Source organism: Opisthocomus hoazin, chromosome 6, assembly GCF_030867145.1.
Source record: "Opisthocomus hoazin isolate bOpiHoa1 chromosome 6, bOpiHoa1.hap1, whole genome shotgun sequence".
Taxonomy (NCBI): Eukaryota; Metazoa; Chordata; class Aves; order Opisthocomiformes; family Opisthocomidae; genus Opisthocomus; species Opisthocomus hoazin.
This window is the reverse complement of record NC_134419.1, coordinates 47231680-47248067: the sequence shown is the minus strand read 5'-3', so window position 1 is coordinate 47248067 and position 16388 is coordinate 47231680.

Here is a 16388-nt window from a genome sequence, read left to right as displayed (position 1 = left end):
TACGTGAGCTTCTTTGACTAGACAGAACTAATGGGGAGAAAATGGACCTTCAAATGTGGTCAAAGCTGATGGACCCATGGTAAATTAAAGCTAAAAAAAAAAATATCTCCCAGGTGTTTGGCTTAGAAACTCGTAATTGTATTTGGGAAGGGACTTCAGGGTGAGAAGAGACGACTTTTAAAATTTTGTACTTTTATCTCAAAGCCCAGAAGATGTGACACTTGTTTGGTTTGAGTGGAGGAATGCGGAGGAGGTGATGTACTTCATTCGTCTTCCAGTGCAGAACATGGCGGTTTTGGAAAGCCACTGTTAATGTCAAGGAGACGGAGAAGGTTTTAGGTCTGTATAGAGAACAGAGTTGATTGCACCAGGACTTCTTACCACTTTCTTTGTTCTAGAGGCTGTGTATGAAGGAAAATGCAGCTCATGCTGACCGTTTTGCCATAGAGAGGAATTTATTCCCGAGTCCAGAAAAAGCCCAGGGCCCAGCAAGGGAAATTACATTTGGGATCTTCAAGATTTCAGAAGCAACAGAAAATGTATAACACACATATGAGCATATAAACCTACACGTCTGATGATGACACCACTTCAAGTTGAACACGAGGCGAAAGTGGGGTTTAGTATGACCAGCTGGTCACACGTCCAACACTTGCTTTAGCTGAAAAAGAAAGACCTACCTACGTTGGGAATTTTGGACAAATGAGAAAGGTTTCTCTCCAAACATCAAAATAAATATCCGAGTAGTTAAACGTGAAAAATTACTTGGGTACAGCCTGCGCTACTGAATTGATAGTCCTTGCTCTTTGGAATGACAGTTGCTTTTGATGCTGTATCAGGGTGATTTTACAGAGAGAGAGAGAGAGAGAAGCAGCGACTGCTGTGATGCACTCTGCTGTCAGGAATGGGCTTCAGTTAATCGTGCGTCCTTAGGAGTCTTTCTTCCACAGGCGAAAAACTTTTTGATATGACGAGTCCAAACACAATGAGTCAGAGAGTTAGAGTTCCTCATGTCTGCAAAATATTAATTTTGTTAATAGCCTGAGTACTTAATGTCCTCTTAAGGGTATGGCAATACTTTTTAGCACTTATAGCTTAACTAATTATGCGTTTCTTTTTTAATTTTAATTTCTGATTAGAAGACTAATCTGACCCTGCCGACTAGGAGAGGCTCACCTAGTATGTTACCATTTTTGGAAGCGTGGTGGAGGAAAAGGGAGGAGACAGAAGGTAAAGTCCGTTTTCAACAAGTTAATTTCAGAAGCATTTTTGTGCACATAAAGGTGGGGCTGTCAAACAGAAACCAGTAAATTATTTCCATGAGTGGAATTATTGGGAAAACATTGCCTATTTTGCCTTAGTGGTTGGTATATTCCTGTACGTCAGTGGTAGCTGAGCCTCCTGCCCTTCCTGCTGGGCACCAAAATCTTTGTTCCCAAGGCAGACGGACACACAGGTGCCGGCAGAGGAACACAGAGGCACACGTAGGAACTTCAGAGAGTGAGGAAAGAGAGAGTCCTGGCAAGGGCTGGCAAATCCCACGGCTGGTGGTGCCACGTGGTGGCACCAGGGCGGGGAAGCCAGGCAGGGCTGGGCGCCCTGGTCCTGCTTTGGGTTCCTGCAGGACAGGTCTGGTGGGCAGTACTGGCTGGAAGAGCCTTTGTGCCTTCAGCCAAGGGGGCTTCTGGTGTGAGCAGGAATAGCCACCAGGCATGGCCTTCTGGGGAGACCGCGTCTGTTGTAGTTCGCTGTCGAGACTTCTTAACACTGGAACGGGTTGCCCAGAGAGGTGGTAGATGCCCCGTCTCTAGAAACATTCAAGGTCAACCTGGACGGGGCTCTGAGCAACCTGATCCAGTTGAAGATGTTTCTGCTCACTGCAGGGGGGTTGGGCTAGATGACCTCTAAAGATCCCTTCCGACCCAAAGCGTTCTGTGATTCTACGGTTCATGCATGATACGTGTGTGATGAGGGATGGGGACTGTACATGCAAGTGTGCCTGTCCATTTCTGTAAAAGCTGTGTTCAATAAGCAAAACTGCTCTTTGAAAATGGTTGTCATAATTCTTTTATTTATTGAGGAATGGTAAATAATATATTTTTTTTTTTTTTTAATTTGCGTCCATACTTCATGCTCTTTCACTCTTTGGCAATAATGGTTAGAAAGACACAGAAAAATAGATGAGAAAGCAAAGCGAGAAAGTAATTCAAGGGTTTGTGTCTAAGCTATGTTAGCTTTAGCAATGGTGGTGTTGTTAGTTGTAATGTGCAGTCAGAGTTAAAAAAGAGCTATTAAATGATAGTGTGTCTTCCAACTCTGAAAGTACAGGGTGTTCTCTACAATAAAGTGATGTCTCTACTTGTAAATGGCTGAGTGAACGGAGTTTCCACTCCCCCCCTTGGAATACTTAGCTGTCCAATAAAATTCATGGCTTGAGTAGTCTCCTGATGTTCAGTTTGAAATTTCTTTTCCTATTTTGTTCCCGCTATGCCTGTGTCTACTGTGTCTGTCACCTCAAATCACCCTTGTCTCTTTACAGCCTTTGAACATTTGCTCTGTCAGTCCCGGACTAGATGAGGACAACAGACGATGTCCATCTTTGAAATGCAAGCAGCAGCTGTAAGATCTGGGAAGATCCTGCTCCTCCCAATGGCTGCTTCTCGTCCTAGGACTTTAGCATCGTTTCTGTCCTACCAGGTCGGTCTTTGCTCTTTTGAGGAAGCCTGTCCAAATGTTCTCCAACCAACCATAAAAATATTGCTTTTTTTCCAAAGTTACCCTGTTTTTCAGCTTTTCAGTCGTAAAAATACAGAATCTATCCTTTCTCAACCCCCTCAAGTTCACACATGCACTCGTTTTTCATCCAGTTTTGCAGGGAGCAGGAACTGAAGAAATGTTCTGACGCTACTGATTCTTAAAGAGCTTCTCCACTAGCCACTCCTGTCTGCTCACCTTTCGGGGCTTTGCTGTAGCGCGAATCAATTCTCATCATCTCCTCGTTGCTAAACAGCCTCTTAGAATTAAGACAGCAGGAAACACATCTTCCACACACTCACAAATACTTTCTGTGGCTTTAAAAGTCGTATCAGATTGGCAATCTGATTTGCTGACAGTTTAAATGTAGGTTTCCATCACGCTGCGCATTCTCCTCGTGCTGGCTACGGAAGAAGGCTATTTCAAATAACCTGTCAAGTACTTTGGTTTGGTAATCTGTAAAGTGATTGACATTGTCCCAAGCAGAATGAATCGAATGTGAATGTTTTACTTCAATAGGGAGGCGAATCTCTTGGCAAAGAATTAAAAACGTGTTTGCAGGACATATTGTATGTGACATATCCCCGTGCCAGGATGCAAGTCAGCTTGTATCTTCATACTGTTGAAGTGAGATTTCACCGTCAAGAAAAGCTGTGGCATCTGGCAATTTTGTAATGCCTTTCTACAAAATTATTGCGAGGGAGACAATTCTGAGTAAAGTATGAAGTAGGCATTAGTGTCTGGAGACAAACAGCATAGTGTTGTAGCAGGTCCTACTCTTCCACATGACTTACGAAAGTCAGAAAAGATAAACCTAGATAATTACTCAGTGTCTCAGATATTTACTTGTGCGCATACCTTACAGGAGTGATAGGTGTGCCTGTGGCAGTATTTGTCACCGGTCTTGTCCATCTCCTCATTGCATTCTTTTATTCATAAGAAATGACATTTCTGTAGGTTTCATCCTTTGCAGAAACATTTTGAATAACTGTGGCATTTCAAAGTGAAAACACTTGAGAACAAGGGGAGAAAATGCTCCTTCTTGCAGCATAGATAAAATCAGTGGAGATTGAAGCCACCTTGTAGGTACTTGCAGGTGTGTAGGATTAGTATCCACACAAATTTAGGAAGGGACAGTAGGGGGGCATTGGGGCTGGTTCCTCAGGAGGATGTAAGGCTGTGTTGTACCCTGCTATGGATGATGGGCTTTGGTCACAGGTGAGGCCAGTCTTGGGATGGGACAAACCAGTGCTGGTTCGAAGCTGCTGTTGGAGTGAGGGCCTGGGGCAGGTTGTGGGCAGAGGAGGGAAGGTAGTGATTTCTTGGTGCTTTTTGTCACTGGAAGTATCTGTGGAGATCTCTGTTGTCAGTGCTGCTTCAGAGCAGCATATGGTCCATGTGGCCCTTGTCAGCTGGGTGCTCCTCTTAGCAAGGTACAAAGGGCAGTGGCTCCTGCTGGTGCTTTTAGATCTATCAAAGCAGCCTCTGGTATTTTTGAATAGAGCTGAATAATGATCCATAATTAATAATGCATTAGATAATTTTTTTTTTGTGTGTCTTTGTTCATGAATCATCTAAAGGTACTTTTACAGTTGTCTCCCTTTTTTTGTTTGAAAATGCTGTGAGTTGCTCTCGGCATGAAGGTTGTTCTCCAATAACTTGCTGTAAATCCGAGATGCCTGACATCAGAAACCTGGAATGCGCTGACTGGGTTTGGGGGCTGCCCACCTCCCCTGCCTCCCTGCCTGGGCTGGGGGTGTGTGGAGACAGTGCTGGTTTCCCCTCTCCTTCCCTGTGTCTCATCCTCAGCATGTTCATGCCACCACAGGGCTTTGGGAAATCTTTCCTGGGGTTGATGCTTCCAGAGACCCTTGCTGGGCGAGACGTGGGCTTGGCCACGGGGCAGCATCTAAATTGGCTTCCCCTCTTCTGTGTTTAAAGGGTCTGCGGTGGGTCTGGAACTCAGTTCAAGAGATAATTTCTACAATTATTTGTAAATTATTATGTAAGTTCCTCCCCTTCTCCCATTGCATCTGAGATGACTAGACCATGAGTGGAATAAATTTCTTAAGAAGTGCTGTGACTTGTCAGCACATCCAGTAACTCTGTGTTTAGAAATTCTACTGAAAGCTCTCAGGAGGATTTGTGGATTGGAGGAGATGAAGTCCGTATGCTGACCAAGGCAGGACCAGCTGGGTAGCAGGAGGAGCTCCTGGGAGCATCAGCTGAGAGACCTCCTGTTCTGAGCCCTCTTCTGAGTGGGAAAATGCAGGGGATTTGCTGTCAAAACATGATGGGACTGTTGGTGTCCTGGTTGTAATCCCAAACAGTATCTGGTTATGTAGGTTAGAGTCAGAATCAGAACTTCGGGGTTTTTTAGCAGTTTGGCAAACCGATGTGTGGGAGTTTTTTGTATATTTGTTTTTTTTTTCCTAGCAGCAGAAAGTTAGAGAGCAAGTTTTCTTTGGCTTTCAGTGAGATGGTGGCACCTGCAGATGAACTTAGTTCTTACTGAGTGTATCTATTTGATTTAATTTTGAATGCAGCAGTAGAAAGAGGAGTACCTTGGATCCATAGGGTGTCCTGTTTTGTCTGAAGAGTTTTAAATTTTTTATTGGTACTGTTGAGAACTCCAGTTTTCAGCTATCTCTGTAGTATCTGAACATTGTGTCTTCTGTGCATTGCATGACCCAAACAGTAGCTATGGAAAAGAAGGCTGTTCTGTGCAGACTTCTGCACTATGCTCATCAATTCATTAAAAGCGAAAAGCGGGAACACGCAGCGGTGAGCTAGAGGATGTTGAACACAACACTGTGAAGGGAAGTGCCTCTTTAGATGGAGACAAATGAAGTCGCGTTTGAAGGGAACCCTTTAGCTCCTGATGAGGTTTTCATATTTCAGTGGCTTCTGATAAGAGGAAACTTTTAAAGAGATTTTCCTTTTCCTTGATTGCAGCTATCTTTAAAGAAGATGGCACTTGAGAATCGGGAGCAGGAGGCAATGACCTTGCCTTACCCGCAATGCCGGTGGAAGGCGCCTATTCTTAGTGTGGTGTAATTCTGCTCTTGCTGTGAGGCTGCCTTTGATTGCAAGGCAAAAGGCTGGAGCTTCCATATGAGAGACTGTTGTCCTGAGTCTCTTGCAGAGCGTGTGTTAACTGGAGAGCAGGCATCTGATTAACATCCCCAGCGCTGTTATAAATCAATCTGTGTATGCTTAAACAAGTTACATCAGCCTAATGGGAAAAGATGTGGCGAGACAATTAAAAGAATTAACCCAGAGCAGAGGGGGTCGATACTATGGAATAACCTGTTGCTGGAGTGTGGCGGCCAGGCACCGTGATGGTTCTGGCAGCCAGTCCCTGCAGGAAACAAGCCCCAGTCTCCCTTAGGAGGAGGCTGATGCATTTTCAGGGGACCTGGCGATGGGGCTCTGGGGCTTCCAAATGCTTGAGGGCTGATGAGGTGTAATTATTTTTATTATTAATTATTATTGCTCCGAGGTGGAAAGCAGCTGTGTGTGAATTAGTTTGCTAGTGTGTGTAAATAAGCCAGCTCATACTTTTTCTGCCAGTGGAATTGGAGCATGGGCATTAAGGGTGCAATCAATTTTAGTGATTTAATACTGTCTAGGTAAGATTTTGCCTTTACCCACTGACTCAAGAAGGTTGTCTTGTAATATCGTTCTTCTGCTTTAGTGAGTTGCCTAAATCAAGCAGTGCAAATGGCAACCAATGGAAAACAGAAACTTAGGCTTCTTATTAAATTTAGATTGCAGTGGTCATTATGGTGAATTTAATTACCAAAAGGGGGAGGGAGGGGAGTTTCTAAAAAAGAAATGAGTTTGTTTTCCTCAGCCTTTTTTTTTCCCCATTTTTTAAAAGTTAAATTGACAATGTGTGTCTATCAGGCTTGTACCCTTAGAGCATGCATTGCAAGCTCCTACTAAAGTTCAAGAGAATTGCATAGGAGTCCTTCAGAAGTGAACCCATGTCTTCCCCAGCCAGCATTCGTTACCTGAATCCAGTTTAGCCAAGCCCTGTACGAGTTAATGAAAACCTCTGGTCCTCAATTTCCCTCAAGTCTGCTTGAGGTTTCCCTGGAAGATTTCTTTTCTGTGAAGCTACTTATAGCTGGAAAATGCAGTCAGCGTAATGCCACTGGAGCCAACAGATATGTCCTTTCAATGTAAAGAAAATCAAACTGTGTGCTGAAACTCAGCGAGCTGTGAGAGTCTGTCGCACGGGTATGTCTCGGAGAAAGGCAAGAGAGCCAAGACATCAACAGCTGGTGTGAAAGGATGTTTCCAGCACTGTGGTTGTATACTTGACCCTCTTTTTTGCTGCAGCTCTGTTATCATCTTCAGGCAGAGAAACCTGTGCTTACAGGTCACCTTTTTTTCAGCTTATTTCTGAGCAGCAACAGCCAAGCGCTGCTGAGGCTGTAAGGGCCAACGTAAGGGCCACCTCTTTGGAGGTGCTGGGGGAATGCCACCATGTAGCTTGGAGTGTGTAGGGTTGGTGTCATGAGCCCACCAGACCACTGAAGCCTAAAGGACAAGGTTAAAATGTGCTGCCAAGAAACTATGTTTTCAGCTGTCTGACCCTTTGTTTGCCAAGTGTTTCTTTTGGGTCAAGGCAAACCAGCTAGTGCTGGTGCTCGGTTTGCCACTGCTGCGTTACGGGGAGGCAAGCAGCGAAGCAGCTGAGAGTGCAGGGTCCCTCTGTTTGCAGAGAGGCTGTGGCAATGGTTGCGAGGGGGCTGCCTGCTGGTGCTGCTCTGGGGGCTGGGGTGATCAGAAGGATTCAGCTTTGCTGAGAGCTGCCCTGGGGTGGGGAACAGGCACCTGCTGCTGCTTCACCTGGGCAGTCAGGATGGCCCAGAGCTTTCACTCGCAGCAGATCATTAGGTCCCATCTAAGCCCCATAAGGGTGTCCTCAAGATCAGGTGCTGTGTCTGTACCAGGAAAATAGGTGTCCTGCTGCGTGGTGAGAAAGCAGTGCGTGCTGAAACCTGTACAAGGGCCTCAACTGCAGTGCAGGCACCTCTGCGGAGACAGCAAGAGCGTGTATGCTGACAGTGCAAGTGGGAGTATTTGCGCTCTCTGTGTTAGGCACTACCTAATTTAAAGTGCTCTACTTTCCCCTTCTGTAATTACCTACCTTTCTGTGATGGCTGATCGGGAATATGTCTGTCCTTCTTCTTCCCTCGTATGTGCATGATTTCATTTTGGTGTGTGCTGTACTTAGATATGGTTTTGGAGGACGTGCTGAAGAGGGTCTGGAGCCAAGGAAGGCTCTTGCTGGCTTGGGAGACTGGCATCGTGGAAAGGCTATTGGAAGATGCACAATGAACGCTGGCCCTGCTCGCTCTGTATCCTGCTTGCTGCTTTGAAGCATCCTGGCAGTGAGGTAGCATCTGAGACAAGCTTCATAGCTGTTTTTCAGTGTGCCAGTTACATATATAATGGATCTCGGTTGGGAAAGCCTACCAGGACAGGGCAGGGGTAAGGGTTAGTGCAAACCTGTAAACCCAGCTCTGACCCTCCCCTAGCAGCCATCCAGATGCATCTTCTAGTACAATGCCTTTAGCAAAGATCTATAATCGTCGAACTTTTGACCCCAGTCTCTGAAGTAATGCCAGGTATGTTTAGCACACATACAAATGAAGCAGAAATCATTATTGGCTTGCTCGTGACCTGCTGAAATATGGTTCCCCTCCGGGGGCTCCGTTTGCATTTCCCTCAGTCTCTCTGAGCACTCAATCTTGCGGTAGTTTCGCATGCTACAAACTGAGATTCGCTGGGCTTTAGAGCAGAGCTACCTGCCACTGCGTGGTCACTCCAAACCTTTCCCTGCCTCGTGTTTTCTCGGGGTTTGTACATAAACACTCCCTGCCTGCCTGCTGCTGTGTTCGTATGGTGGGTCCAGGTATGGCTCCTGACCACACCTAGCTAGTGTCACGCTGAGAGCTGGTCTCGGTCTGTCCTCTCTGCCCCTCTACCACCAAGTTCCAGGCAAAGGACACGCAGATTTGTGGGCTGTCAGGAGGCTGTGCTGATGCAGATGACTGGCAACCCAAATGGTAAGGCTTCTTCCAGCCCCAAATTTTATTTCTCTCCTTCTGCTTTGCGTGCACATACTCATCTGGGCTGCCACATTGGTGTTGGCAAAGCTGATCTCTTCTTTAAATATCCATCCCTGGAGCCCCTTTCTTCTTTTCAAAACAGACACCTCCAAACACTCAAACCTCCAAGTTATTTATCTGAAAGACAGAACAAAAATATTATATTTCTCTTTGTATTTCTTTCCCAAGCAAAGCTACAAATGAGCTTTGTCCTCGTCTCAAGTCTTATGGAGAGAATCGCTGCTTATTCTGTGTAACTGCAGAGTAATTCCAACACCTGCATTCTTCCTTGCTGGAGTCTCCTTTTGTGTTTGTGTGGAAATGACCACAGAAGGAAGGAAGTCCCAGTATTCACCTTGTCACCTTATTCTGCATTAGGGTCGAAATATCCTGAGTGTTGATCCTTCCATTTTTGCAACTTTGGATGCGTACTTATTTTTTTACTTTATATTTTTTTTAGTAAATAGCAATTTCTTCTCCCAAATGTGTTCTTTCTGATGGGGCGGGGTAACACTTGAGTGAAATAGGACAAGACTTCACTAAAAAAGAATGACTGAGAGATTAACAATGGAAAATTAAAGAAGTGTTGAGCTATTTTAATAAAAAAAAAAGTATTTTTTGTTCTAAGGTTCTCTTCTGGCAGTACGCTGGAGTCTGTGTTGAGCCAGGAACGGTTAGTGGGCAGAGCACCAGGTGTCTGCGTGCTGCCAGCTGTCTGACTGCAGCTAGCCCAGCGGCAGCAAAGCCCGCTCCTTCACAGAGGATGGGGTGGCTGTGGCATGGTGCGGGGATGTGGCAGGCCAAGGGGAGCAGGACGCTGCCTCTCCTTCTCTGCCTGCCCCGTCGCTTGCTGCAGTCGGCTTGGACATCTTCCTGTTGCACTGAGGGGCACCTTGGAGCCAGGCAAGCTGTGCCTGTCTCTAGAGGTGCTCTTACACCCTGCTGCTCACTTCCCACACGGTGCAGAGGTGGGTGTTGCTCTGTAACAGCAGACTTCCCAGGATATTCTCAGCTTCCCTTTAACCTCGTTGTTTTATGCCACAGGACAGCTCTTTGGTGTCTGTGGCCGGCAGCTGGAGCCGTGCCTGCCCCAGGGTGTCCCACTGCTCAGGAGTGCATATCGGCCCCGGGACCGAGGGGAGCACTGCGCATCTGGGGCAGCACAGGAGGGAACTGAGCTTCCCGCTTGGTTGAACCATGTGGAGGAAACTTTAAGGGCTCTGAGTCTCGTGTCATTGCACAGGTGTGCATGCGTGGGTTTTTCTTTCTGAAACTTCAGCCATCTGAGAGATGCTTTCAGTACGGGCCTGTGCCCCCAGGATGCTTCCCATTGCACTTGGGTAGGGCTCCAGGCTGTGAGCCAGGTACTGAGATAACTCCGCTCTCAGTAACACCTGGGAAGCCTCTGCTTGGGCAATCAATCCAAATGCATCGCTGATCTTACACAGAGACACTGTAGAAGAGGCAAGGTGGAGTATGGCCCTCGGACTTGCTGGAAACCAACAGAGAGTCCAGACAACCCCCCGCTTTCCATAGTGTGACCTCTTCACTGGAGATGATGTGAGAGATAAGGATCACGGGAACCTTTTCCTCTGAAGCTCCCTGGAGTTTTTGAGGTTCTGCTCCACTGCTGACATGAGACAGTGTTGTGTGTGTTGTATGCGCTGAGGGACATGGGGTCCTGCTGCGTCCTGAAGCTTCAGTGGTCTTCCAGAAAAGCCAGGGCAGATATGCCAGAGGCCCACTGAGCAGGGAGAACACATAGGAGGGAAGAAATAAAGCATTTTTGTTGCCAGTGTAGCACGAGTTATTTGCTACATTGTTCTAATCCCAGGGGATTTACCCAAGCGGTAACTCAGATGACAAATTTGTAGCTGTGTGAAGTGCCCAGGACAGTACCCTGCTAGGCTCTGGCAGACAAACAGTTAAGGACACTTGGAGCAGATTTGTGGCAAATTATTGCCACCTTCTGGTGTTAAATAGAACAGCAGAGATGCTCTTCAGAAATGGGCTTCTTGCTATCTTTATTTGATTAACTGGAATAACCAAATATCTAACTTCTTCAGTAGCTTTCTCGAATACTGTTATTTAAACACGTTTTCTACCAAATAGCACGGATATCTTCCCTTGGCTTACTATTTAAATTAATAAAAATTCCTGATAAGAATAAATCTAATAAAATACTGCGGTCTGCTGCTGCTGACCTTAAAGCACGAGAGTCAAGGTTACAGAAGAGGGCTCGCCATCCCTGCTATGGAAAATCTGCCGCAGCGGTTTCTGTGCGTTGGGAGGACAAACATTTGCCACCTACTGCAAACAGGACCTTTGCTCCGTTACCTAATGCTATGTTGCTACTTATGGGTTTCATTTGGTGTTAAAATGGCCTTTCTGCTTGGCACAAGAGGTCGTCTTCCTCACAAAAAGCGAAGAATTGGGCGGCCTTGCAAGAACGTGACCATAAAACAAGGAATTGCCATCAGCTTCCCTTATCATTCTTTAATCCTACGTGAGAAGTTGTCACTAGCCGCAACGAAGTCAGTCGGGACCGCGACTAGAACGGAGTCGCTAGCTGGGGTTAGAAGACCCGGGCGGCCGGGACGAGCCCAGTGGTTGGCAGCTGGATGGAGCACCGGGCCGGGCTCGGCTGCCCAGCAGGGGGCGCCGGGGCACTACGGATTTGGGGTGAAAAAGCCCTTTTCTTGCTGAGCCCGGCCCCGGTTACCCAGCGCCTAGCGTCTGGGAGGTCTGGGACTGCAGGGGCTGAGCAGCTGGGGCAGCGTTATTTGATGGAGTTTCCCTTCACTTTGAGCATACGCCAGTCGCTAGCGGAGACGCAGCCTGGCAGGGAGCAGGGCTCCTTCTATTTGCTGTAAATTGCTTCTGTTTACTAGATGGCACTTCATTGTTACCGACAGCACAGCGTTTCTGCGTGTCTTTTTTTGGGGGTGAAAACATATTTTGTTTTCGTATTTGAGCTATGGAGCACCCGCTGCTTTTTCAGTCCTTAGCACAAGGATCTGATGCCACCTGTTGAAAGTAAGAAAGACTTGCTTTTCTGAAGTGAGAAGGAACGCCGTCACTGGAGCATACCAAGAAATTAACTCCACCTTCAGGCTGATAGACCTCGCTTATTTAATATTTCCTCTTGCATCTTGAATATGCAGACTTCATTCTCCATTACTCACCTCTATAAGCCCTGATTTGCTGCTTTAACAAGGATTGTTCTTGGCTGGTGTAGGCTGACATCGAACTCTGTACAGAAACATCAGGTCTCCCATTTCATGCCTCTGAGACTGACAGCAGTTGTATATGTTTAGAAAAATTGTTAATAAAGGTTATATATTTTCATTAGATTCTGTATAGGGTAATGGTATGTATTCAGTGGTAGAATGATTTGAAAGGAGTTAAGAATTGCAAGACAGCATTTTTGTCAAAGTAGTGCATTCCTTGACAAATGTTGGTATCTTTGTTCTTGATGGAACATTTAGCAACTTCTTCCTCCTTAAAGTTATTGGCTTCAACAGGAATTTTGTGTGATGAAGTTCTAGTTTTGTATTATCTAAACATTCATGAGGGTCATCATAAAGGTTTCTTCTCTCTGAGGATGGGTACGCTATGTTTTATGATCAATGGAGATGTCAATTTGGTTATGACACTTTTTTTTCTTCCTATTATAACATCGGTAATTCATTAAGAAGATGTCAGTGAAGATGTGTCACAAAGTAGGAGATGAGTGTTGTTCAAATGGTGCTTGGTGAACAGTGAACAAATATTCGAATCTTAAAAATATAAGTTTCTTAGAGAAACAAATTTCTTTCTGGCAGAGTTTGCTTCCATTAAGGGCAATCTGCTCAGAGGCTTGGGTTTCTTCATCAGCTGTATTTATTTACTCCCAGTTTGTCAAATCCAGATTTCACAGTAAAATCTGCAGCGTTTATGCAAGAGCACAGAGCAAACAGCAGCTGCTCTGTCTGGGCTGCTTAGAGCAGATTAAGCTGCAGTGAGGTGTGCTGCCAGTGGCCGTTGGCCTGAGGAGACCGGACGATGGACCTCCCTCCCTCCCTCCGACTAGTTATAGCCAGCTCTGTCCTGTAAGGCTAAAATAAATCAGAAACTGAGCTGGGCTCCTTAGACCAGTAGCTGAATGGAGGGGCCAGCCAGGGCTTTAGACTTTTCAGCTATTTTGTAGCTATAGTCTGAGACGCACCTTTGCATCTTGGCCTTTTTCCAAAGAATATTTTTTTATGTTTTCAGGCATCCTTCTGGTGCCATCTTTGAACTTCAACACCCCTTTTGTTCTGTTCTTACTTGTACAATCTCCCTTTTCGTACAGTCTGGATGGGTGCTGAGGGAGGACACCCTGATTTCTGCAGGTGATTGTATAGTCTGCTTCTCTAATTCAAAATCCAACAGAAATAGTCCACGCCTCTCCTAAAGCTTCAACGCTGACTGAAGGAAATGGCAGCTACCCCCTGCTAAGACCTCATCAAAGCAATTTCTAGAAGTGAAGAGACAGTTATCAGAGACCTGTGGCTTTCCCTTCTCATCACCTGGCTTTCTGCCACTGTGCCACCAGTCTTGGACTGATGATCTGTATTCAGCAGCTTTCTTCCACATGATGTTATTTTTGAGAGGAGGCACAGCACTGAATGACCCTTCGGTCCCTCAGCTGTGCGTCCCAGTATCTAGTCAGCAAATATTTGATGCTGTGTGTTTGGAGATGGCTTTGTGGCATAGCTTTGAGCTGGCGGTGGCCAAGGAAGAGAGCTGCTCTCTGCACTTGACCCAACGGAGAGCATGAGTTGACTCCCAGGATCCACACCAGATCCAAGCAGGAGTGGAAAGCACTACTCATTATTTATGCATCTCTGTCGTTTTCTGCCCCTGATAAGCCATGACAGGGTTTGTGTTTTGGAGGTTATTGCACTTCTTGAGTGATTAAAGTCCACAGGCAACCAGGGAGGTGTGTGATACTCGGGAGTCCACTGCCAGGTGGATCTTGTGGTTTAAGTAGATCATGCCATTTCCTTCTGTAGTTCTGGAAGCTGCATCAACAGTCAGGTGCTGCGGTTGCTCTGGGAAGGTGGGATGCCCAGAGAAGTGGAGACCCGTGCCCGGAGTGTGACTCCAGCCACCTGGGAGTGAAGGTGGCTTTTGTAAAGAGCTGGGATGGCCATACCACTCTGCGTCTGCTTCTCCTGCTTCTCAGATCTGCAGCATCTGCCAGGCTGGGCTAACTTGATTATCCCCAGGATGAGATTACCCAAAGGTGATTTTTTTCTTTTCCTGCTGTGACGGGTGATGGGAACTGACTCTTCACCTCTGGAGTCACGCTGATGGAATAGGGTTTTCTTCAGGAAACTAAAGACAATGTTTCTTACCCAGGAACCATAATTGTGTTTGTGTTATGTATCCTCTTCCTGGCTCATTTTCCTATCTTTATATCTCAGATCACCAGCTCCCTGTTCTGAGCAGGGCCTCTCATACTCTGCTGCTTGGCTGTCATGAGTGCGGTGGGACAGTCACGGGGGATCTGTGTCTGTGAGAGCAGCCCTGGCTCTGTGTGGCCATGTGCAGGTGAAGAAGTTTGATGGCGTGGGCAGCACCAGTCTCCTCAGAGGAGAATGTCTTGGTGGGTTTTTTGTCTCTGATTTCGAAGCAGTGTCTGTATCATTGTTGGCAGGGATATGTCAGTACCAGAACAGCAGGCTTAGACAATGCTCATTTTTAAAATCAACCCTACGTCAGTTTATTGATCGTATTTTAAACAGCAGAGGCAATGCCTAGAAGAGGACCTGTGAGGCAGTTATGGGTTATGTGTGATGCCTGGACGTGGTCCTGTGCTGTCTGCAGTTCTGCAGCATCGTGGGTGGGTGAGTCGGCAGTGAGTGTGCAGGCTGGGGAAGTCATCAGGTGGTCACGTGCCACGCATTAGAAGCAAGCCGAATGACTACTGTTGCAAAGACTGTCTGCTGTCCTTTGATTAGGTTTTTCTATTGAATGCTGAAACAACATGAGTTGTGTGATGTGGTGGGGGTAAATATGATTTGCACTGATTTGATTTTTGGTGTGGCCTGCTTAATTACTGTAGCAAGGTGTGGAATACCTCGAAAAGGAAAATGGTATGATACAGATATATTTAACAGATCGACAGTTCTTAGTGTTTTGTAAGAGATCAACATTATTTTCTCTAAGGGAAAATAGCACAAAGAGACTTCCACCATACAGTGGCAGAATGTTGCACCTGCTTAGTAAATCAGGTAATCTGTGACTAGAGCCATTCTCTGCACACCGCAGCAGGCCCTGGAAACTGTCCTTCAGTGACCAATGTTCCTTTTGCCTCAGCGCTTATAGTCAACACTCTCGAGAGACAGCACAGGGGAATGAGCCACCTGGCTGGGGCCCTCACCTTGACTGAACATGTCCCCTGCGGAAAGGGGCTGGTGGGGGAGTTTATTTTCTGATTCAGAGGATGAAATTAATTTCATAAAGTGCAGCCTGTATGGGGCTTGCCTGAGTCCTTCTCCCAGGGAGTATGCATGTGCCTCTGTTCAGGTGGCCTGTGGAAGTTCTCGGCTGTGGGGAAAGCAGTCTAACGGTAAAGAGCGAGCCACAAATCCACCTGTGTAATTGCACGTGCCGTGGCCACATCATGCCATTTTCAGTGTCTGTCAGTGGAAGTTTCGCCCCAGTTTCTTGTCTGTTCCCCTTTCAAACAGTCATTCCACAAATGACTGTATGGAAAAGCTAGATTAAAAAATCACATAAGCTGCTTTAGCAGCCATTAGTTTAAATACACTCAGTAAACTTTCATATGCCAAATCAATCCAGTAAATGGAGACAGGTCACTGTGTTAAATGGACTAACAGATGCTCAGGACACCGGATCCTTCCCCTCAGCAAGTGATGCAGGGACTGCTCTCTCTCCAGCACTTTGCTCTTACTAGAAACAGTCTATTGGGGAAATGATTTTATTTTATCATTTCTTGGAAGTAATTCCCCTGGTTAGAGAGGTCTCTAAGAGATTTAGCGTATCTCCAGGACTGGGAGGACAATGCTCGCTCCTAGGGAAGGAAGGTACCCTGGGAGCTGGGAATAGCTGGGTGGGCAGAGCTCTGTGTCTTTGGCTTGCCTCCCTACGTGAGTGCGCTTCTGGAGCAAGAGACAGCCTGGAAAACCAACAGCAAGGGAAGCTGTCAATGTCCTCGCCCTCCAGAGATGCCATGGTAGGGCAGAAGGGCTTTTCTGGTGTTCTTAGCCAATGCTGGTCAGCCGGTTGTGCTAAATAAACAACACTGATCACAAACAGCAGCACGGGCGACCAGGTGCCCTGCAGTCCCTGGGAGAAGTATCTGTCTCTGCCGTGGTTTGTGGATACTAGTCCCAAATCCTTTCACCAGGTGTGGTCAGCCTGTCCTGGCAGGCTGTGGGAAAGGGCTTGCGAACACTTTTGGCAGGTTACGTCTGAATATGCACTCTGGAGTGCTCTACGAACATGTCGGGTGGATGG